At 38.3% G+C, this 26318-nt stretch overlaps 1 long non-coding RNA gene across 1 annotated transcript in view; it reads left to right on the top strand.

The window, feature by feature from the left end:
• LOC122800025 overlaps positions 1-25770 on the top strand; it is a 64182-nt gene extending 38412 nt beyond the window's left edge. The window contains exon 2 of the long non-coding RNA XR_006364520.1: positions 25387-25770. This is a non-coding gene — a long non-coding RNA (uncharacterized LOC122800025). The remainder of the gene's footprint in view (positions 1-25386) is intronic.
• The last annotated feature ends 548 nt before the right edge of the window (positions 25771-26318 follow it).

Below are 26318 nucleotides of genomic sequence, written 5' to 3'. Positions count from 1 at the left end.
TAGTCTGGTGGATACTGAAGAAAGGGGCTCTACCTGTTTTGCCTTGTGGAAAACTCTACTATTGTGACAATGTTATGCATCTAGCCCCTTGGATATTGGGGGTGGGGGCTCAAACTTTGTATGCTCTTGGTATGTTTTGCTCTTATTGCAATTTTATGCATTCAGAATTATTGATACTGTAGGGGTGGCTCCACTTGGGTGTCCTGTTGTCAATTTCTCCTCTTGATGAAAGTTGCGCATCTAGCTCCCCAGATAGTGGGTGGGGGTGGGGGGTCCTCCACCTTTGTATTCTCATTGTGCACTGTGCCCTTGTTGCAGCATTTTTTTATCCAGTCCCATAGATAATTTGGCCCTCTTGAAAGACTGTGTTCTTACTGTAGTGTTATGCATCCAGTCCTAGGGATACAGGGGAGGATCTCCAGCTTAGTGTTCTCTTGTCACAGTGTGCTCATGTTACAGTGTTTTACATACAGTCCCATTGCCAGTAGATACAGAGATTATCCAGTGGTTTATCTTCTAGGGACATTGTGATTTTGTTGTAGTGTTATGCATTCAGTCCCATCCAACAGTGTTTCCTCTTGGCACAGTTTTCTTTCTGCAGTGTACTGCATCCAGAGTACCACAAGTATGCTCTCTTGACACACCAAGATATTGCTGAACTGTTATTCATTCAGCCTTCACTGATCTTGGGGGGGGGGGTTACACTATATATATATATATATATATATATATATATATATATATATATATATACACACATGTGTGTGTGTGTGTGTGTGTGTGTGTGTGTGTGTGTGTGTGTGTGTGTGTGTGTAATATGAAAGAACAACCATGGCAGGGCTAGCCACCCAGCAGATTGAAACTTGGCTCTTGATGATTGTCACTGTTGAAGTGACACCCTGACCTCATGTGCAAAAATGGAAAAAAAGGGGCTGTGGATAGATGGATATATCTATCTATATATATATATATATATATATATATATATATATGTGTGTGTGTGTGTGTGTGTGTGTGTGTCGTGTGTGTGTATTTGCACACTCTGCAACTACTACAGTGTTATTTAGTCATTCTCATGGATATTGAGAGGGTCCACCTGGCACAATGGCAACTGCTACAATGATATGCATTTAGCATCATTGCTTGGGCATGCCACATATGTAGGATCTTGGCACACTGGCCACATACTACAATGATATGCATATAGTCTCATGGATGCTTGGGCATGCCACATATATATGATCTTGGCTCACTGTGCTCTTGCTCAGTGTTATAAATTCAATCAAATAGATATCAGGGGGGTGTCACCACCTGTTTGTGCTCCTGGCAAACCGTGGACTTGGTGCGGTATGAAAGAGCCAGTCCTGTGGACATTGTGGGGCCTTCATACCTGTATATTCTCAAAGAACACAGTTGATATTTCTGGATTCAGAAAGGTATACCACATTGCAGTAGCCCAAACTCAGAAGAGGGGTGTTCCACCTGCACATAATCTCTTAGTGTAAACTGGTTATTATTAGATTCTGGAATACATATTTACTGGCAATGAAAGATGACTACAGGGCTCATTTTAGCATGTTTCCACAGAGCTAGCTACATAACAGAAACTACATGACTAATTTTGGTCTTTCAGAAGTGACTCACCTTATAAAGCTACATGACTTATGTACCTTATATATATTGTATTAAAACAAAGTATTCCTGTATGCCTGAAACATGCATGTTTATACTGTATTTCTGTTGTTATATGTATGTTGCTATAATATTTTTGTTAAGCTCATTTACATATTGTTAGCAATGTACTACTTAAACTAAGTTTACTGCTTGTATGTTAATAATGTTCTTTTTGTTGTGGGGCTTTTCTCCCCGGGTCGCCACCGAAAATGTTTTTTTTTTTCAACCTAGTCGGACACTACCTGTTAACAAATGTAAATAAATAATAAAATAAATAAAAATGTTATGCTATATCTGTAGTTGTGTTACTGTCTGAATGCATGCAGTCCTATTATGGAGGAGTTCTGTGCTTCCTTATACTTATATGATTTATCAGTATGATAGTATGATCAGTATGGTTTATCAATATGATAGCAGTATGATCAGTATGGTTTATCAGTATAATAGCAGTATGATCAGTATGATTTATCAGTATGATAGCAGTATGATCAGTATGGTTTATCGGTTCCACTTCATATCATCGAATTATCATTTCATCGAATTTCAAATCATCGAGACCAAATTGTCGAAAACTCATTTCATCGAAAACTCATATCATCAAATCTCAAATCATTGAAAACTATGAAGCAACTACAAATAACATTCCACAAAGTTTTTACTACATTTATGCAGGGGGGCAAGCCCCCCCTGCACCCCCCACCCCCCCGTAAATAAATATACCAACTCCAAGGTCGCACTACAGTGGGGGAAAAAGGTAATATCCTAACCCCACTGTAGTGCAACCTTGGAGTTGGTATATTTAATTACGGGGGTATGTGGGGCAGACCCCCCACATGGGGGGTGCAGGGGGCTTGCCCCCCCTGCATAAACATAGTAAACAGTGTCTGGGATGTTATTTTTAGTTGCTTTATAGTTTTCAATGATTTGAGATTCGATGAAATGAGTTTTCAATGAAATGAGTTTTCGACGATTTGGTCTCGATGATTTGAAATTCGATGAAATGATAATTTGATGATGTGAAGTGGAACCGGTTTATCAGTATGATAGCAGTATGATCAGTATGGTTTATCAGTATGATAGCAGTATGTTCAGTATGATTTATCAGTATGATAGCAGTATGATCAGTATGGTTTATCAGTATGATAGCAGTATGATCAGTATGCTTTATCAGTATGATAGCAGTATGATCTGTATGATGTATCAGTATGATAGCAGTATGATCAGTATGATTTATCAGTATGATAGCAGTATGATCAGTATGGTTTATCAGTATGATAGCAGTATGATCAGTATGGTTTATCAGTATGATAGCAGTATGATCAGTATGATTTATCAGTATGATCAGTATGATTTATCAGTATGATAGCAGTATGATCAGTATGGTTTATCAGTATGATAGCAGTATGATCAGTATGATTTATCAGTATGATCAGTATGATTTATCAGTATGATAGCAGTATGATCAGTATGGTTTATCAGTATGATAGCAGTATGATCAGTATGATTTATCAGTATGATAGCAGTATGATCAGTATGGTTTATCAGTATGATAGCAGTATGATCAGTATGATTTATCAGTATGATCAGTATGATTTATCAGTATGATAGCAGTATGATCAGTATGGTTTATCAGTATGGCCAAAAGAACGAGAAAGAGATGAGTGGTATGTACCCATATTAATTTCTATGCTTTTCAGACTGTGCTTTTTACTGGAAATCAAACCATGCAGTACATATTCTTTAACTTGATACATTAGCCTAAGATGTCTTTTGCTTCAGAAGTATGTTTTTTCATCATAGCTTGACATATTTGTGCTATACTGATGCACCAGAATCAGTATAAGTATTTTGTATTACATTTTGATTTCTTTTACCCTGCAGTGTGATTTTGTTTTTTTATAGATTTTTGTCTTTGTTCCTCAGTGCAGGCTGTATCCTCTTTATATCACTCATCCTAGATATAAGGAAGTAGAGTCTGAATTCAGAAAGGTTTACCACCTTGCAGGAGCCTAAACTCAGAAAATTTCCCCATTTCAGTAAGACTGTCCAATTCAGAGACTGTTCTCGCTACATTTTCCTACTGATGGCGGCCATAATGAGGAAAGTGATCTTACTGGAAAACCATGTAAAACACTGTAGTCAGAAAAGAGGTACAAAAAAGACCAATAACCAATAAGTACTTAAAGAAGCCACATGCAAATGAGGAAGTGACAAATACAAATTAGATATGTGGTCTCCCCGTGCAAATGGTGGCAGCTCTGGATAAAGTTGGCACACCTGTTAAGAGAATCACTCTGCTGAGTTATTTTTTCACAGCAAAGAAGTGTACACAATCTTTTAATGGCATGCATCCCTATGAGACTGCTTGTGTCTCATATAGCAACTACAAGTAGGTATAGGAGTCTACTTGAGTAGACCAAAAATCCATTATACCAAATCTTAGTTGATCCAGATGACAAAACCGAAACCTGACTTTAACGAACTTTCACATCATTGTAATTTTAATCCAGGAAAAGAGGCAGTTGACCAACATGGGGAAATTTGCCCTTTTCCCCCACTATAGTGGGATCTCAGAGTTGGTATATATAGTTGGGGGTGTGGGTGGCACAGCCCCCTTGATTGGGGGGTATGGGAGGCAAAGCCCCCCACTTGGGTGTTTTTTTTTTTTAATGTTGGCCAACTGCCTTTTTTCCAAATTAAAATTCTGGTGATTTGAAAGTTTGTTAAAGTCAGATTTTGGTGTTGTCTCGAACATGTATGATTCGTTTTAATGGATTTTCAGTCTACTCAAGCAAACCCAGGTACAGAGGAATTTTTTGGCGAATGTTTGTTTGTTTATGTGTGTAGATCTGTGTGTCTGGGCATAAATGTGGATGAATGGATATATGTTTGTGTGTGACTGAGTAGTGCCATGAGTGTGAGCATGTCAGAAGGTGTTTTTTCACAGGCATGGAAGTGTGTGTGTGTGTGTGTGTTTGTGTGTGGGTGCTTGTTGGGATTTGCCTATGCTAATAAAATGAGTGGGTTAGTAGGGAAAATAGTGCATGGTCAGGTCTGACAGCACAAGGTTCGACTCAGAGATTTGGCAATTAACTAGTAATGAAGTTTCCTTTTTTGCCTTATCTTGTCTCTAAATCAGAGATTCTCTCTATTAAACTAGTTGACTAACCCTCATTAGCCAGATAGTGCAGGAGGGAAGAATCACTCTGAACCTTCACCCACACCCCCATTTCTCTTTATTTAAATACAGTGATAGTGTCTTTTGCTAAAGACTTCACAACGTCTAGAAAAAGTGCAACTTTTTTTCACTGAATTACCCTGATTTGTGCTAACCGATGGCTGCTTTATACAGTTAACCTTCTTCAAAGCAAGCTAGCTAAAAGACCAACATTTTTCCTGAAGTAATCAAACTCATGGTTCTTAAACAATTCCCAAAGCTTCTCCCATACTCTCACTAAGGTGTCAAACTTGTCCATTCAGTGTAATAGCCATGCTACATTCATCTGTGGCAGACATTTGTCACTTCAAATAAATAGGAAAGCTTGTAGCATTTATTTTATTTTCATACATTTCTTTAACCATACATGAAAGCAATAGTCTAATATCCAAGAATAAGAATGTTTACTAGTATGTGTATGTGTGTTGCAGTATCGCGAGATCATCCCTGTTCTTCACTTAGAGAATTACACAAAAATAACTCTTAGGAAAAGAGTTTCACTTTAACTGTTATCAGCAAGATATAGAGGTATTCAGAAAGATCCATAATGCATCAGTACAGTAATAAATACTGAAGATGTAATTGCGCACCACAGGCACTGTAAGCAGGCCACAGTGGGTCAGCACAGCAAAGAGCTACCACAATTTGTCTTATAAATGGGGAAATAAAAAGGCAGAAAAAGAGCAAGAACAAGCACAGAAAAATACACAAGGGTAACAAGACAGGAGGGAGACAGACATTTTTTGAGACAAATGTCCATTTTATATGTTTAAAGGAGAACCGCACCTACAAACTGAAAAAAAACATTTATTTCATCATGTCTTGATGTTTCCTACATTTTAACACCACTTTTGGACTCTATATACTTTTAAAAATAATTTTAAATGTAATTCCAGAGTCTGCCCACATGGGGTCCGGCATCTTGATTTTTTAGTCTACCTCTAGGTATCCCACATTGCAGTGTTTCGCTTTAAAATATTATATCATAGCACCTAAGCTCCTGTCAAAGCATTGACTTTATGTGTGTTTTCATGTATATCTTGTTTTTTTTTTTAATTACCATGTCTTGCTTTTCAATGACTACTTAAAAGGCAAACAGGCATAATCATACAGAACAGTATTCTCAGTGCCTGTTGCATATTTTTCTTTCTAAAGTGGCCAATTTTTATTCTTTTGTTATGTCTGAGTTGTAGTCCTTAATCTCATCTCCCCTCCCTCTTAACACCTCCCCTTCTTATCTGTCAAAGTGGCAAATTTGAGCTGTTCGCTGCTGTGAATGATACTTTACAGCAGGAGACAAAGTTCATGTGCTGCACCTTTGCTACAAGGTATGTATATGGTCACATGCTATTCAAATAATTGTCCTGTACCAGTCTGTGTCCCATGGGTTGGGGGAGTTTAGGCACATGTTCCAGCAGTGACACATGTATATTATTGTTATACTTTCACATATTCTACTAGTGGGGGGCCAGCATAACAGTTTGGCACACTCTTTATATGAAGTGATTGTGAAGGAGTAGTCTAAGCATCCAGCATCACCTGTGTTAGCAATGGTTGTCCTGTCAGTGAAAGCTCCACCCAGGCTACTCATGAATCTCCACCACAAATGGCATCCATTAGCTGTACTACCTTTGAGGTGTGTGCACCTAACATAGAGAAAAAGTGTGTTGATGTTCATTGCCACCATGATTTCAGGTTTTTCCCTAACTTGGTTATTACATTTGGCATCAATCAGTGGATGTGCAAGTCCGGAATCCAGGCACAGTCAGCTACTACACACAACACAGTAGAGACAGCTTGCATGCTTCATGGCTTGAGTGAGGACATGCAACTGCTGCAGGGACTGCAGGATAACCATCAGTACATGCAGAATGATAAGGAATATAGGAACCTGGAGCAAACATGCTTGCTGAGTTTATCGGTAGCTCATATGGCGTCCAGTGGTGCATCCATGAGGTTTCTGGCAAATACTTACCATTGAGCCTTTACAGACCATACTGGCCATGGTCATGGGCACTGGAACCATAGAGCGAGGGGGTGCCTGAGCCCCCCCACACACACACACACTTCTTACAGTTGCAAGCATTCTTTTAAATTTCTTTTCTTTCACTCTGTGAGCACGGAAACAGAGGGTTTGCTGTGCTGACATCAGTTCCGGCTGTTTGAATGAAATAGCTGTGAGCACGGAAACAGAGGGTTTGCTTTCCTGAGCTGCAGAGCGGTTGAACTCTGTCTTATTTCTGTGTAGAACAGAGGAGTTTCTGCTGGAAGGTAGCAAATGTTACGTTTTCAAACATTTTTCAGAGTGAACATTCTTACTGCTCTTCCCTTGTGGTAACGTATCAAAGTTTGTGTTTCTTTTTAGTCTAATGTTGTGCTGCTGTGAGACCTACATGGTGGTTTTAAACTGCTGAAAGCACATTGTCACAATAAAAGGTCTGTTTATGTTTTAAAGCAGGTCTGTTTATGTTTTATTAAAGCAGGTCCGTTTGTTTTTTTAAAGTAGGTCCATTTATGTTTTATTAAAGCAGGTCCATTTATGCTTTTTTAAAGTAGTTTATGTTTTATTAAAGCAGGTCCATTTATGCTTTTTTAAAGTAGTTTATGTTTTATTAAAGCAGGTCTGTTTATGTTTTATTAAAGCATGTGTGTCTGTGTAAAATGCCCCAGTTACATATAACTGGTGGTTAGGATTGCCCAGCCTCGACCCTTGAGCCTTAGGTATAAGTACCTGCATTCTCTATCCACACCACCACAGAATCCATAGCTCTCTACTGTCTAGATTTTCACATACATTGGTCTGTTCCTCTTAAAATGTGTGGTTTTGTGTCAATTCACTAAATAATGGTAGTCCATTGAGTTTCAGTCTTCCTATCTTTTTCGGTAACACAAAACACTATTTCAGCAACTTTCTAAGATTATACAAGCAATATTTAAAATGTGTCCATGGTTTTAGGCTTTGCCCCCCCCCCAAATAAAATTTTCCTTTTTCCAGATTTCTTCTGTTGTGAAATTGATATTTAGTTGTGTCAAGTGGATGGTGCAGTGGTACTGTTGTTATCTTACAGCAAGAGGTTCTCTGGTTTGATTCGTAGCTGGGATGCCTTCTCTGGAGAGTCTGCATGTCCTCCCTGTGTTTGTGTGGGTTTTCTTCCATGTTACAAAGACATGCATCTTGAGCATTTCTCTCTGAGCCTCTGCCATAAATTGGCTTTGTTCCACGTCAGACTTTCCTGGTAAACAAATGTTAAATAAATTTTTTTTCAAGGAGCTGAGAGCTTCAGGGGAAGAGAAGTTTAGTGCTGCTTATTCCAAGTCAGTTTGTATTGTTAGTAACACAACAGGTAGTACCCTTACTTTAGATAGAGAAGGCTATGGGTTCTACTCCCAGTGTTTCTTAGCAGAAACCTGTTCATTAGTTAGAAATCACTTTCATTTGGAATTATTTAGATGACTTACTTCTGCAGAGATGTTGTATATTTACTGATACTGATGGATTGTAATGACAGACGTTTGAGTGGCCTTTTATGATTGAAATTTTCTGAAGTGGGTCGTTTTGTCATTATTGGTTCATGCATTTTGTTTCATTGCTTACTAGAAGACTGCTCAAAAATACAAATTTAAAACACATTGTGGTTAGGATTTGTTTAGTAGTTACTGTCCAGGTACTAGCAGGACAGCCAAGCTGCTAGTTAGTAATGGTAATCTTAGTTTTGTAAACTTGAGTCTTGACTGTTTAGTGTGGTGAGTCCATTGTCTGGTCTAGTTTTTGGTCTGGTTGATTAGGAAAGTACCTCATGTGAAACAACTGGTGCTGTATTACACAAGGAATATAATTTACTGCAATCAGGAAGGTGAATCAAAGAATGCATACATGTATGCATGGCCCTAAAAATGTGTTTGAAAACAGCCCAGAGGAAAGTGTGAAAGGCTCATAATCATGAGCAAATTTTAAGCTTTACTCTTGTTACCAAAGCAATGGATGAAGGTAAAACAGTTCACACCACATTACCTTGACCTGGCCAAGCCTTTTGACACAATCCCCTACTCAGGTATAGTACAAAAGATGAATCATGTTGGAGCAAACACCTGCATCACTAGCTGGATTGCCAACTTGCTCACAGGAGATCAAAATAGGGGAACAGACCAGTCATCAATGGAATCCCCCAGGGTTCGGTGCTGAGACTTCTTCTGTTTGGCATATACATCTCAAAAGTAAAAGTAAATGCCAAAGGGCTTTGGCCGGCCAAGTCTGAGATGACTGCAAGCTAGGAGTAGTTATTGAATCCCCAAATGACTTAACCATCCTACAGGAAGGTTTGTCTCAAATAATAAGTGGTGTCAAAATCATGACAATGCCCTCTAAGAACTGACCCAGTTGTTTGGCATTTGGGAACTTGTGTGTACAGTGGCCTAACTTTTGACCAACATGTGCCCAGAGTTGTAAGAAAGCTTTTCTATATTGCATAGCTTATAAACAAATTGTGACTAGATCTAGAGATGCTGTTGTCCCCCTTTACAAAGCTCTCATTAGGTCAATAATTTTGCATAATGCCCATTTTGGCATGTATCTGTCCAGCCCCATGAAACAATTGGAATTTCTTCAGAGATACCTTACTAAAAGAATACAAGTCCTAAACAATAGGTCTTGCATGGACCACTTCAAAGATTTATTCCTATACTCAGTATCCTACAGAGTGCTTAGAGGTGACATGCTTGGCATACAAGGCATCCTCTGATCTAATACAGATGGACCTATTGAACATCAGCAAGTCAAATGACATCAGAAATACTCAGTCCATTTATCTAAACTGAATGTTGTGGAGAGATGGATATATATGACTGAGGCTACCACTGTTCCAGAACAGACTATCCATAAAAAACAAAACAAAGCTCATCCGTCCATATTCAAATGCAACTTGGATCTATGGATGGGTAATAGAAAATGTACTCCAGGATTGCCCCTCATGCCACTAATGGATACAGGCAGTTCATAAATGCTGCATCCCTTACATGGGTCCCCTCAAATTATCTATGGTATGATCACATTTATTCTCACTAGAGTTAATATACAATTATCAACCATGGGATAGGTAACACCAATCAGTAAATGTTAATTCAAGCAACAAAAGGGAATTGGCTAAGCTTAAAATGTCCTCCAAGTGAACATATGTTGTGGTAGTAAATAGTTATAAAAAATTGCCCTTTTTAATCGCAAAGAGCCCCTCTCACCCTCCGCCCCTATCCAGTCTTCAACAGCTTCCGGCACCCATGGCCATGGTACTGCAAGTGTACAGATGTGCGATGACCAGTATTAAGCCAGGCTTATGAAGAAAGTATACACTGTTTCCTAGACTGCACCACTGTCACTACCAACCACAGCAGTTGTTACACCTGAGCATGGCCATTTTAGTGTCAAGGCCAATGATGCTCTGCTGGCTGTACTACTGCGAAGACATAGTGGGCCCATACTTCTCAGCTATCCAAATTTTCACAGAATGTTCAGATCTTTTCCTCATATTTTTGGTCTGTTCCTCATAAAATGTGTGGTTTTCTGGCAAGTCATTGAGGACTGAAGTCAGTAAATAATGAAATCCATTTGAGTTTCAGACTTTATACCCTTCAGAAAATGTATTTCAATACAACCTGTTATTTTATCAACCTTCTAAGTTGGTAAGAGCAGTATTTAAAAATTGTCCCTAATTTTGGGCCTTTGACCCCTCATTGCTTTGACTTTGTCCATAATACTTGTGTTAAGAGGTTGAGAGGTATGACTAGGGTAGCCATTCTGGTTCCAACAGTTCAACACCATCATTCTTTCCTGGTGTCAGTTTGAGTGCCATGCATCATCTAGAAGGTCATACATGGCATCCATCTATTTTTCCCAACATGGGGAGCCACATCAGGGATTTCATACACACTTCAGAAGTAGTACACCAACCCTTCATGCAGAATGCTTATAGCCCTGGAACTGCAGTGCCATATGGTACACCTGGCCAATTTTCACTACCTGGAAATTCCACCCTGACACTTGCTACCACATCCACCTCCCATGACCCTCACACCAATGAGAGGATTGTTATCACCTGTCACTGTGTCTCACACCACCTACGCAAATGATAATGACTGCGCCCTACCCACCTGGCTTGTCTGGGTAAAGTAAAGTCTGATGCACAACATAGCCAGTAAGTTAACTGTAATCCATAGTCAGCGTTTGTTAATTTGTGCTTCAGTTTTATTTTGTGCTGTTCTTGTTATGGGCAATAGTTATGGATCACACACCAGTGCAACAACATATTTAGCTTAACTCTGTCTTGCATGGAATACTTCTGCACCCATTTCATCTGACAACTCTGTGCCCAGCGCAATTTCCACTCCTGCTACAGTTCTGGTGTGCTATCCATAATGGAGTAGTATGGAAGCAGCTATAAAATGGGATATATAACTGCATTGCCTACGACATTCCTGATTTGTAACTGCATCCATATTACTGCATTAACATGGCATACACCATGAATAACTGACTGCAGGTCTCAGGTACATACTGCAGTGTCCAGATATATCCAATTGGAACCATGCCTTCAGGAGTCTGAACATATATTTGAATATGTTCTGTGCCTGTAAGTGTATGGTGTTGTATGTCATCTCAGCCATGGTCTGGGAAGTTTGGATTAGGGTCAGCATCCACAGTTCTAAGGTATACCCTGCATCACCTGTAACACAGAACAATGGACACCATTATGAATAACCTGTTGCTTCAGTCAGTGGGAACATCATATTATAACCCATGTAGCTGGCAGTATGTGCACCTATCAACTAGATGACTCAGTGGGAAGTCACCCTGCGCAAAACACTGGTAGATGTTGTGTGTGCGCCGGACGTGGGAATCATGGACTATCCTTGGACAGACCAAGACACATTACATATGTAATATCCTGTGCATTGCATACCACCTGGCTATTAGTGAAGTGGAAGCCCTTCTGTTTGATATATGGATACCATATGGAGCAGGTTGTGCCCTGATGACAAAGTCAGTGGATCACAGGATCTCATCCAAATGAATTGCATTGTAAAAGACCCACATAGTGGTGGTGGTTCTCTCCTTTGCTGTCTATGAAAACAATATATTCTTCTCCACATGCTCTAGTGTCATGTCAGGGAAAAGCTCCCACTGCTTACCTTATTCATGTGCTAACACTAACCCTGCCCCTAACCTCAATCCTACACATTACCTTACAAAAAAAACTTTCCTTCATGGTATCACTGCTCAGACACATTTGGTCTAACGGTATTGTTACTTTTTGGTATTATTTTTTTCCCTTAAGTGATTGCAAAAAGATAACTTATTTTATATATTCATTATCAGTACCCTCCCACAGTCTACACCTCCTTTCTGCAGGAGGTCATACCAGTCAAAATTGAAGTAGAATTGTGGATATCAACCTAGTCATCTAAGTTATGTCTAAAGGAAGATAGTGAGATGCACTGTTTAACAGACAAAAACATTTATTTCAGTGGTTTATGAGGCACTGGGTTATAAACCTGACCCTTCTCTGTTTTTATTTATCTGTGTGTAGAACATTTAGGCCCTTGGTTCTATTGCTAGTGCAGATACTGGACTTGCAGAGATACAAGGACGTCAAGACAATCTGGTCTTTAATGGCACAATAAACAAGACAATGCCAAACTGGATATCCTCCGAACTACAGGTCTCTGCGGCTGTGACTAAGGCTGGGATCATTGCCTCCTTAGCCAGGCTGGCATGCACCAGTCCTTTGGCTTCACACACCTTGGTCAACTGGCTCCTGGTCAGCTTGCTATAATCCTCTTCTGACATCTTTGCCTGCTGTCCCTGACCAAACTGACTAAAAAGTAAATAGAACTGCTGTGAAATGAAACTCTGTATGTTTATCTTGTGGCTGTCAAGAGTGCACACCTCAGTGACAACTACCCACAGGCTACAAAAGCTCAATTAAAATCCCACATCACTGGTATCAAATAATGTGATGACCCCACTTAAACCTAGAGCAGTAACTAAGGAGCATCAGTCCTCACCACTGCCTCCAGTAAGGGAGTGTCACTGAACGCAGGGATAGAAATGCACAATTTCCCCTAAAAGTACACCAGGAACAGGCTGAAAACCTGGGACTTGACTATATGATTCACTCCACTTCCCCAAATGGGTGTTCACACTAACCACTGCAGAGCACTGTGTCCCAGTTTTAGGTATTTTACACACTCACTCTTAAATATTTGATGCTCACACAAACGTACACACTTGGAAAAGACTGGCAGAGATTTACATGTCCTCTTTCCCAAATTACAAGGTAATGGCTGCCACCAGTCAAATATCACAATACACTTCAAAAGGGGCGTTCCATTATATTGGGTAAAATAAATATTGATATAAAGGGTAGCATATAATCAAAGCAGAAAGGCTTTTTGGAGTGGCCTGGCGTTATCACAAAAAGCATTAACACTCTCAGGTCACTAAAAGTACTTTCTAAATAACCAGCTATAATAAAAGATAATAAAATATTTAATAATAAATAAAATTATTTAAAACATCTATACACTGAATAACTGATTCTAATAAACCACAGAGTTTCACACACAGGAATTATGAAAATAAAACTGTAGGATAGGTTTCACACTGAATGTAGAAAACCTGTAACTATCTAACTATTGCTCCCTAACTATCTAAAGATTAGCTGTCCTTGTCTAATCTAATTAACTCATCTTGCCTGGCAGAAGTAAAAGAATTTATGCCTACTCTTCAGGCAGTTGTATGGTCCTCAGTGACTGAAACAACAACTCTTGCTATTATTGCTGAACAGCTCTGGAAAACAAACGGAGTGATAACTACTGATCTGGAAAACAACTGAGCAACTACAACTGAACTTTAACTGACTCAGCACCTGCTTTTATAGCAGAATGTTTTTTTTAAAAAAGTCACAGAAAGCTGCTTTTATAGCAGAATGTTTTTTTGTTTAAAGACACAGAAAGCTGTTATGAGAATTCTACTCTCTCATATCAGACTTTAAAAAGTAAACAATACAGCTGCTGTGAAGATTCTATTTCTTTCAGCTCTGGCACATGGAGGCATCACATCTAGCTCAGCTGACTGACAACCTACATTCTGAATTCTTGAAAAAAAAAACATTGTACAGTTGATCAGCCAGAAGAATGATGTTTGATTCAAACATCTTACATAAATCAAAGTAATAATCAAAAACATAAACTTGTTTACAAAACTTTAGCTAGTCATGCTGGCACATATAATACAGGGTAATTTACAATTATTTGCAAGAATTTACAAACTTCAGCCAGTCATGCTAGCACAGACATCAACATCCAATATCCTCACACACATATATAAAATGCTCCATGGAAGTGGCTGAGACATGACATAACACATAGATCATTGAGGCAAACTTCTCATTTAAGCAAGACAAAGGAAAGGAAAATCATCCGCCTGCAGGACATACCTCTCAACCTCTTAATGCAAGAAATCTGAACAAAGCCAGAAATAACAGGGGAGGCAAAGGTCCACAATCTGGAACAGATGTTTAATTATTGCTACTAGAAACTTAGAATGTTGTTAGAATAGCAGGTTTTGCATTAGCATGCATATTCTAAAAAGTCTGAAACTCAAATGTGTCCTGGTTTTCAGACTTCAGTCCTCAATAATTTGCCAGACAACCTTAAATTTTATGAGGAACATATTAAAAATATGAGGCAAAAATCAGAACATTCTGATCTGGACTGTTGAGAAGTATGCTTCAGGAACCATTTTAAAACATTTTCCAGAGTTCTAGAAGTGAAGAAACAAAATGATGTTGAACTTGCTCTCCTACGGACCAATGTCAGAGCTCATACAGGAGTTTCACTGGGTAGGAGACCAATGTCAGAGCTCATACAGGAGTTTCACTGGGTAGGAGACCAATGTCAGAGCTCATACAGGAGTTTCACTGGGTAGGAGATCAATGTGACTATCTCAATGAAGCATTGTAATCATTGTCTCACTTGTGTAAAAGTGCTCATATACTATGTATTATGGTGGTAAAATCTTGTAATAACCAGCCATGCTATGTATATACTATATAATACAGTAATTTAATTTTGTAACAGTCAAGTGTAAAATACCTGCTGAAGTGCTGTTAATAAGCCCTGCAACCCAAACATATAGAGATGTTCGCTCCTCTAGGAGAGGGATTTGTAAGACCAAGCGTGAATATGTTTAGGGGGAACATAACCAGAAGGAGCTGTGGATTTACCCTGCAGAGTACTAGAAGACTAATTGTAGCTTTACCTGTGGAGCACCATATGTTTGCATGTGGATTCACTGCTGGAGTACAAGTCTAAGTTGTGGATATACCTAACAGTCATAGGCAGCTTATTTTGAGCTGAAAGTTAATTAAAAAATCACTGCATCAACTGTTGGGTTCTTCTAACAGACTTTAAACGATGAGATGTAAGTGACTGACAATGTGCTTTTTTTTTTAGGTTGGAAATAACTTTAAGATGACATAGTTGCAGTATAAACAAACTTTACTTAAATAATAGAGTCTCCAGTGTCTTATACATGCTAAAATATATATCACGTGAGGAATTCACTCCATTTATTCATCTGCTCACTACACCAAACCTTGTAATACATAAGCTCTGACATCAGCTCATAAACAATAGCTACAGTACACATGTTCTTGTTGGGCAGAGACATAATTAGGGTAGAACCAAGGGGTGGCTACCCTAGATGCAAGCTCTTAGTGAGTATGACTGGCAGGTGATGATGAGTTACTGTAATAACATAGTTTTACATATTACGGCTTTATAAATAAATGCCAATACTGTATCTAAGTTCACAGCTGAAGCACTCACTGTGTGTGTGTGGGTGTGTGTGTTTTACCAACTGGTAATTATAGGAAGCCACTTGTTACTGTTGTGGCAAGCAGCTGGCTACAATTACATGGTTACAGGAGCACATGTCCTCAACTTTAAGTTGAGGAGGTGGCAGGTGCCATTTTTGGGAAACTGCAGATGGCCACAGGCAACCAGATAACCTTCTCTTGCAAGGTGTGTAGTCAGGCTTGATATTTTATGAGCCAGTGTGAAAAGTTAAAAAGTAATATAAAAAAAATAGCAGGTCCTTCACTCCCTTTGCTATACTAATATCACTCCAAGGTCACTGCATATTGGAGAGAGGTCATTGATAGGTACTGAAATATCGGTCTCTCTTTCTTCAAGGTACACTGATATCCGATTACCCAAAACTCACTAAAATGCCCATACTTGTGATCTAACTTTAAAAGTGTGTGTGTGGGGGGGGGGGGACAGAAAATACAAATTGAGACAACAATCTGTAGCAGCTGTGACAAGTTCTGGCATTCTTGGCAGGTGACTAGAAGGTGTATGTGTTTATGTGTCTATGTGTCTAAATACTCTGAGACTGTGGTAGTGGAGATATTTCTGAGGTGCAGTAATTTAGGCCTTGATTACATAAAGTAAGTGGGTTAGGGTACACATCTGCTGGAGTATGCAGGGAAGTGGCTATGTCCATCACAGAAAATGTGGAGTTTTAATTCTCTATAAAAGTTGCTTTGTTTCAAGAAAACATAGCATGGGTTTGCTTGGCTGAAGTAGGTTTTACTGTAGCTTGCTTTGGTGAAATGAATCAAACATATTTTCCAACACTGAAAAGTGCAAATATGCAGGTTTAGGAAAAAAAAAGTATAACATACAACAGAGATGGGTTTAACATAACATGTTGTTACTTCTTTAGGAGTGCCTGCATTCATTTAAAACTCATCAGTGTTTTTTGCTGTTCATCTGTGTGCAGTGAATGCTATCCAATTACCAAACTTTTAAAAAAAAAAAAAATGCATTCTCTAATGTTGGCACAACCTGCCATAGTGCATGCATCATCAAACTACATACAAATATATTGCTGAATTTCCACTGGCAAAGTAAAGACAAAAAGAAACTGCCCTTCACATCATGAGGTAACCAGAACAACAAAGAAAGAAGCTTTGCCACTTATAGTCTCACAGACTTGATGGAAATTGCCTGTGTAATTCTAGAGCTAAACAAGGCTAAGATTGGCATTTGTTTTTCTTTGCATTAAATGGATTACCAGGGATGAAGACACAGGTATAGCATGTATAAGTACTTAAGAGTTTTTGTTGATGTGGCTAACCCAAAAGCTTCAGGACTGAAGTTGGGTGTACAGCATGTCATCATGGAGTGGAATGTCCTGTCTTGTTCATACAGTCCAAACCACATTTCAGCAAACAGGATTAAAACAAATAGAATCAGTTAAAACATAATATACTGTCTGAACCACTGCCATAAAGGGATAAAAACGCTGACTACAGCACAGGGGGAGAATGGTGGTTCCCACCTGGTATGTTCCAGCTATCTTAATGTCAGGGCCTTAGCTAGGGAGCAGATGCCTGTCAAGATGTAGGGACTTGGTGCCATGTGGGCATGGCTGCCAAACCCATTAAAGATAGCCCCTGTTGGTGCATGTGAGGGTGCACGTATGCATAGACAAGGGGGGTATAGGCAGCCCCTGCAGGGATACATGTGCTCATGTCACCACTGGGGCATAGGTTAAAAATAAAGAAAATGTTCTGTTCCCCAGGATACTAGCTGGGAAAAATGCAAAGCTCTGTTACGGCTGCATGGACAATAGCCCTCTTAGACAGGGTAGTGTCTGATCATAGACTATAATTTCCATAAAAAAAATTAGTGTCAAACATATTGTGATGTTATATTAATTAAAGCTATTTAGGCACTTAAATTACATGCAACAAGTGTTTAAATGAAGTCTACTGTGAAAATAATTCTTCCTGTGTGGTTATAGTAGCTAATTAAACATAAAAAAAATGTAAGATGAAGCAAATAATTTCAATATACTGTTAGTTCTTGCTCAGCAAGCTCACATGCATGTGCATGATAATTTATTGAATAGCTTGACATGCACATGGAAATTACTTTACTAAAGGAGAAGATATTATTGCTTGGACAGTTTGTAGAAAACAATGTACAGGTACACTTTGCCATTAACCTTCACTGGACAAATTTCTTAACATGTGGTACTGATGAAGCTCAAACTTTTTCCAGTAACTTGTATGTTAATCTTCCTATAATTAATCAGCATGACATCCAACACCTGGTTTACAAAATATATCATGTATGTATATTATCAGTCTACAACCAGTAATGCAGTGTAAAATGCTTAAGAATATTCTGTGCTTGTGATGGTGTTCAGCTGTATTTTTACTCTGACAGTTTCTTTTCCCTTATTTTAAGCAGCATTTATATAAATCCATTTCAACTATAGGAGCAAATATTTGTTTTCCAGGTTCTTTATGAAATATTAATAGTGCGTCTATATGAGCTTGAGATACATGTTCCCACTGCCACTCCTTCAGCAAGTGCTCCAACTCCCCAGTAACTCCTCTTCCATAATGTTAACCATCCCTCCCAGAGCCCTAATCCTAAAAGCTCCCACCCAGGACTTCCAATATTGCTGCACACTGAGTAACAGCTTAATCAAAGCTCTCCCACTTTGAAAACAGAAACTCAGAAGAGAGCCAGTGAACTCATTTTGGAGGCAAATTTCAGTATTGCCTAGTAAGTGCACTGCCTGGATGCCAGCAAAAAAGAAATTCAAATTCTGCAACTCTTCAAGCTCTAACTTTGGTGCCAAGACATGACTTCCGGTAACCTGGAGGAAAAAATAAGTCAAATGTACTCACAGCTAATTAAAATAAATGAAACACTGATGGAGTACATCAACTCAAATAACAAAAGGCTGAATAAAATGGAAGAAGCTTTAAATAGATCTTCATAGGAGGTAATAAATCTGCTGAAATGAAGAAAAGGTTACCTAGCGTGGGAGGTTGGTATAATGGTGAAGGTGTTTACCTTACAGACACAAAGGTGCAGGGTTTGATTCTCACATAGGGTAATTGGCAAAGCTTAAAATAGCCCCCCCAAGGGCAGTTAGCCTAGTATTAATCTATGAACCTATGAAGATGCTCAAGAAGAGAGGTTTCAAAAAATAATACAATTAAGAGGACAGAGCACACAGGGAAAATCTAAGATTTCCTGCTGTAACAGAGAACGGACTGTATTAATTTTATAAAAGCACAAATAAGCAACTGGACTGGCCTTCCACAGCAAAAGTTGTTAATTGAAAGGGCACATTGTGTGTGCACCAAACATGGCCATGAGAAAATAACCAAAACCTTTAATAGCAATCCTACCAGCAGGAGGAGTTGTTTGACAAAACTGCAGCAGAAGGACAAATTACTAAAAGTGGGAGACAGAAGAATGTTTGTGAAAAATGATTACTCACTGTACACCAGGCAGAAGAGGACTAAATTTGTTCCACTAATCAGGGAATGTTGAGAAGCAAGCATGAGATTCAAACTGCTTTATCCAGCTGTCTTCAGAATATTCTTTCCTGGAGGGACAAAATCATTTTTGATGCAGAACATGCTGAGAAGGAAATACAAAAGTTTTTTCAGAAGGAGATTCTGCTTCTTGTTCTTCCAGTAATAAAGACCATAGACAGACTGTGCCAGTGAAACCTTTCCCAGTGTTTCAACAGAAAATGCTTGAGACAGATAAAAAGCACAGGAGTTGACTAGAGGGTACTCTGGAAAGGAAGAGACTGGATTTAGGAGGATGGAGATAAAACCAGCAACTCTAAAAATGGCAAATAAATGTGGGATTATAAAGCATTGTGTTTGTGAAACATGTCAAAACAAGAAAACTTGGAAATATTGGACTTTTTTTGATATTGTTAAACTTGTCGGGGACTCTAAAGCATATGCCCTACTTCTGCACTCTCCCCACCTAGCCTAATAATCAATCTGCCCCTTAAACTTCTGAGTACAAGCTAATCTAACATAAACGTACATATTGTAAACATAATCGTACATGTTATAAATAATCCATCCCACCTTTTTTTCTCTCTGTTTTCCTTCCAAGTCTTTATTCTCCCTCTCAATTAAGTTACCACTGCCATCCTAAATATTTAGGTACTATGTAACCAAATAACTTATTCCTGTTCTCTAGCATGGACTGAAATTGCAATTGTGTCTTCTTTACTATGATTGTAAATGTAACTTAACTATGTAATGCAGAGCTTTTCTCTCCGGGCCTCCACTGAAAACTGGCTCTGAGCCCAGTGGACCTCCCCGGTCATCAAACTGGAAATAAAATATCATTGTTTGGAGGTACACTTAGGAGAGAGGAAGAGGAATGAAGGAGTTCAAGTAAAAGTAATTTTTAGTCTTAGTAATATTTTAGGGTTTACCACTGGCATTTTGAATCAGCTTGTCAACCATTTAGAATGTTGACCCAAAATGCTAAAGTCGGAAAGCCAAAAAGTAAGCCTAAATGAAAATGAATACATAGACCACCACAGTTTGATGTATTCAACATAGGAGGGGACGTCACTCTCACCCTGCTATGCACATTAATGTACCATTAAACTGTACAGTCAATGGTATGTTAATTCTACTATTTTGCAGGTGGGCTATGGCCCCTTGTGCCTTCACACCCCTGCACATTAAATATACCAACTCTGAGATTGCACTACAGTGAGGAAATGGGCCAATTCCCATGATCCCCCTGCACAATGTCGAACCCAACTGCTCGACTTTATTTGCTGTAGTGTAATCAATCCATTTTGGTTCAGCATTCTGCTGACTTGAAAATTGCAAGTCAACCACATGCCGGTCAACCGATGCAGTTTCTAGGTTTTCAGTATAAACCAATATTTACATAGTGCAGGACATCTGCATGTATAAAGTAAACTTTTCAGCCATTCTCCATTTGATATAATATAGACCCAAGTAAACAGTTGCCCCCATTTTCCCTGCTTTTCTTTTTCTCCTTGTTTGTTGTTTACTCATTTACTCCTCGTTATGAAATATTGGCAATGTAAAGAAAATTCTGTTCAAGAGTATAATACAAGAAAAAGTTGTGCTTTTTTCTCATTCTTGCATAGGAGAATGACTGACAGACTTAAGAAAGCAAACATAGAATATAATAAAGCTCTTCTCTAGCAAATAAATACTTGTAGAAGCAACCCTGCATCTAGTTCTCATGTCTCCATGGAGACAATTCGTAAACAAAAAACAGAATACTTCTTTTAATGGCTTTAAACGGCTAGGAGAAAATGTTTTCTGAAAGCATTTAAGTCTTTTCATTCTGAAACAGCAAGAAGGACAAGACAATCCCAAATACACTTAGAAGCACAGGCTGTACCATGCATCTTCGCTTGAAGAACCTTCCTTTTAGGTTAACCTTACTCAGTGTGTTGTCAATTTGGGACAATTGTTCATTAGGAAGGTGACATTTTAATATTTGAAGCTGTACATAGTTTTGTGTGCTAATATTAAGTTAATAGGTTTTTGGGGTATATTGGAGGTATAGTTTGTGTGTAAGGGCTTTCAATAAAACAAAAAATTCTGTAAGATGTGACATAGGCTCAAATGGATATGACAATAAACAACTGTATAAAAGGTAAACCTGTCAAACATTAGTGCAAGCATGCAATACAAAAGCTGGAACTAGATACTTAATAAAAAAGTTACAAAAGGTGGGAATAATAACGCAAGTCTTTCAGTATCATCTTTAATGTCTCACAGATGTATACAAGAGTAGTGCAATGCATTTAAAAGCAGAGTGAAAACAGTTATGGTACAGAAGACACATTTGGAAAGAAGTGAACATGTGAATTTGATAAAAAAAAAATTCAGGAAGGTTGTTCAACGGAATACCTGGGGCAAAGGAAGAGTACATATATTAATTGCAAGAGAAGCTCCAATAATGATAGAAGATAAAAACAAGATAATGGTAGATATTTAGTACTAAGGGGCTACTGGCAAGGGAAGAGTATTACACTGCCATATATGTATATTAAACCTAATAATGGAGCTTAAAAATAATCAATTTTCAGCAGGTGATATTACTTATCGGTGGGGACTGGAATTTTTTCAGCAGGTGATACTACTTATCAGTGGGGACCGGAATTTTGATTTGCAGCAGATATATCTGTTGAGCCCAGAAGGAAAGATACAACAAAGAAGGGCAGATTTTTGAAGAAAGTTATGAAAATATTTGGCATGGAAGATGTGAATTCAGTACTAGTTCAGAGTGAATTTATATATTCCCCAAGATACAAAAACTGGGCTATCATTTCACAGGAACATGTACATTTAATTGAAAGTTTTGATAGACATCCAATAACTAAAGTGCCAATAATGAAAATAAAATTGTATGGTAATGAAATAAAAATGAGACTGTTGGGGAGGAATTTAAGGAATGGATTATGGAAATTATTCAGGAGTTATTAGAGAAGACAAATTTCTTCTGAAAATATAGCTAGGGAGTGGGATAAAAAAGTGGAGTTTAAAATGGCATGGAAATGAGAGATATGTGGTTAAGACGCAGCAAGAATTATTTAAAGGGACTGACAAATGTTAAAGTATTCTAGAACCTAGAGGGAATCTCAAAGAACAAGAACAGGAAAATTGCAGAGTGGCAAGCAGAAAATAAAGGATTACCTGACTAATATGCATGAGTTTAGAAAGATTGCTGTTGGGCAACTGTTATAATGGTAGAGCACAGAAACTTTTAGCTCAATGAATCAGGCAACAGAAAGTAGAAAGGGTTGTCACCAAGCTTAGGGAGCCTATAACAAGGAAGATAAGAGATCCTGTAGAGGTAACTAGAAGTATCAGAAATTTTTATGAAAGTCTATATAAAGCAGAAAAATATGGAGATCAAGAAAGGTTTATGGAAGAATTAAATATGCCAATGTTAGAGGCAGAGGAGGCTCAATTGCTAATAGTTAGGATAGGAAGAGAGCATATAAAAATGGTCATGTATAACCAAACAGGAAAGTACACAGGAATAGATGACATTCTTGTGGAAGTTAGGTGCAAAATAACAGATATCTGCAAGGTTGTATTTTAAGAGGGAGAGTCGCACCAACTTCATGGAAGAAAGCAGTGGTGGCTGTAATAACCAAAGAGGGTAAAGGCCCATCACACCCAGCTTCATACAGGCCCATTTTAATCCTAAACCATGATTATAAAGTGTTTATGTATATAATGGCAAAAAGAATGTTAAATTTAATGCCAAAATTAACAGACTTGGATTGATGTGGTTTTGTGGAGGGGAAGCAAACATTTGCCATCAAACAGAACATTGATTATCCAGAGGGAAGGTGAATGTAAGAAAATAGCACTGTTGCTGTGAATTTATGAGCAGAGCAATGGAAAATTTGCATTTCCTGATCATACATCCTCCTAATCAACTGGATGCTTTAAGGATCAAAGGCAAAATTTAAAGTGGGTGGGTTCCTTTCTGGTTTGAGCAGAGGAATCCGGCAGGGGTATCCTCTTTCCCCTTTGTTATTTGCACTATATTTAGAGCCATTGGCAAAGAAAATAGGAGACTCAGAAATTCAACGATATAACTGGTATGGTAGTAAAGAAAAACTGGCTATTTGCAGATATTAGTTTATACTCTATAAAAATCAGTAAAGGACATTTCAGTGTTGTGGAATATTTTTTAAGGTAGTTTCAAATATTTTCGGGATACAAAATTAATAAAGCTAAAACAAAGGCAATAGCTATATGTACCCCCACATGAACTGGTTTAGCAATATCCACACTTATGGGGACATATTAAAATGAAGCACTTTAGTATGGATTAAAAAGGATTCTTGTGTGGTAGCTAAGGATATGTGGGAAGAGACTGAACAAACTGTTAGAAGGTTTTTGTCCCTTTAGTTTTATACACAGACCAGGCATATTTTTATCAACCAGAGAAGTTGTGGATAGCAATAAAGAGTTGAAGGATTTTATCTGGAGGGGAAGACGGCATATTTTTATCAACCAGAGAAGTTGTGGATAGCAATAAAGAGTTGAAGGATTTTATCTGGAGGGGAACACAGCAAAAAAGTCAAGTGGGATAAGCTAATTCTTCCAATTGAGCAAGGAGGTATGGGATTACCAAATTTGAAGGTGTATTTCAGAGCTACACAGTTAAGGCTCCTATACATCACACAAGCAGAAACCTATAATTCAAAGTGGAAAGGAATGAGGATGAAATGGGGGGGGGGGCTCAAGAAACAAGGAGAGGCCGAGATGGATGCAGATCCTTAAGGAGAATAACCATGCAGAATATTATATTTATCAAGTAGCAGAATGTATTCTAAGATCTAAGCCAACAGAGGAATGCAGAAAGGAGATTCTGCCAACAGGGATGGACTGCAATTAAGGATACGGACAATAGGAGGCTGAAATTTATTGGAGAAAACTGGTTAAAAAGAACCAAGGTATTGGGAGCAAATAATTGGAGGGGGAAAGGGAAGAGAATGGGATGGGGCTAAGAATATATTTGGACTGCATGAGAGATTGCCTTCCCAATCAAGAATTAATATCGGAGTATAGGCAAAAAGAAAAAAAAGAGGGGATCATAAATGAAAGACCAGCACTCGGGAGTTTTTAGTAGAATCTAGAACTGAAGCTGCCGTTAAAGGAATAATTGGTTAAGCATACAAAATATTGCATAATAACCAAGAATCAAGGTTAGAAAACATTGTGAAGAGAGACTGGATAAACAAGTCACGAAGAAACAATGGAGATATACATCTCCCAAATATGCAACAAACTCTAGAAGATTTAGGATCTTTGCTTGGAAGTGTTTACATACCCCAAGTGGACTCAGTTATTCCTCAGGTAGACAGCAAATGTTGAAGGTGTGATGGGGAAGAAAGGAGGTAACTGGGAACATATTTTCTGAGAGTGTAACGAGTTGAGACTTTTGATTCTCTACAGACAGTAGTAGTACTATTGGGTGGGCAAATTGGTGTAACTAAGGAAATTACTTTTTGAGCTAGGATACGGAGTATTGCTAGACATAGTAAGGCCTTGCAGAGTCTAATTATGCTGGTTGACAAAAATGCAAATCAAATTCTAAACCAAAGTAGTGAATATAGTAACGGAGATAAAACTACATGCAGAGGAGGAACGAGGTTTAAAAAGGAGGCAGGATTTGAATAAGCTATTTAATGTTTGACTAACAATGACTGAATAGACTACAAGTGATGTACAATATTTGCAACTACAATTATGTAGTGATGAATAATGTTTGCAACTAAATTTATATCAGTATAGTTAGTTTTCATTTGTATAAATTGCCTATGTCATACATATTTTAATAATGTTTGTTTAAATACAAAAAACTTCCACTCAGTGCATAACCACAAAGTCCCCCATCCCATTAATAGCTTTAAGTACATACTTGCACAGCGAGGCGATACAAGGCTAAGAATTAGAATCTCAACAACTTCCATTATCTTTAAGCATACATTGATTTTATCTATTAAATATACTTATGCAACATACAGAAGTATATGAAAATAAAAACAGATAATAGGCAACTTTCATTCTTCTTTACAGTTTCCTGGATGCGTGTGTGTTACAGAAGAATAAATCCCCAACTACAGCCCAGACAACCCATGTTTAGCCAGTGTATCACATGATGGAACAGCCAGGCAGAGGAGGTTGGAAATGAAAAGCAACACCTTCGCACACATCCTGGGGAGAAGCAGCGGCAGTTCTGGTTGGTCAAACATGGTCAGGACAGTGGACATACCTCAAAACTGTCCAGAGGTTTGCAGAAGGCCTAGATTTTTTTCTTCACATTTTTGGTCTGTCCTTCGTGAAATAAGTGGTTTTCTAGCAAATCACTGAGGAAGTCACTAAATTATGACATACATTTGCATTTCACACATCATATTCTTCAAAATATGAGTACCAATAAAAAATCTGTTCTTCTAGCAATGTTTTAACTTTATTAAGTGCATTATTTGAGCTCTGTCACTGATAAGAGTCTTTGTCCAAGCATTCTTTTTGACTCTCACCCAGATTTTGTATCCTTAAACACAAGGGGAGATCATTATGTAAGCCAACGGGGAGATACTTTAGGTTCTATCAAAAATGCTGTCATTGCTGGGATACTGGAAGCAAAATACTCTCCATGGTTGCCCAGATGACCTCTCCAGTTGGCTCTCACCCCTGTACTGAGAGAGTTACCCAGAAGGGAATGAAAGGGCTCAAGACCCACTGGGGGCAGCTCGATGATCAGCAAGCATGGAGGCAAAAAAAAAAGTATAGAAATCACTCCATTCCACCACTTATGATCTATGATGCCACACACTTTTTGAAAACTTACTTGATAGCATTTTTGTGCATGCATCTGAAATATAACCCCACATCTGGGGATAGTAGAGAAAAACATTGTGTATGCATCACCACCATAACCTGAGGTTGGTTCATTTACTTTCAATGTTGCGTGCAAATTCATGTGTGAAACTTGGGTATCCACATCT

This window comes from Protopterus annectens, chromosome 4.part0 (genome assembly GCF_019279795.1).
Source record: "Protopterus annectens isolate FY-2018-M chromosome 4.part0, PAN1.0, whole genome shotgun sequence".
NCBI classification, from domain to species: domain Eukaryota; kingdom Metazoa; phylum Chordata; order Ceratodontiformes; family Protopteridae; genus Protopterus; species Protopterus annectens.
Note: the sequence above shows the minus strand (reverse complement) of the source record. Positions and strands in the feature narration are given on the sequence as shown.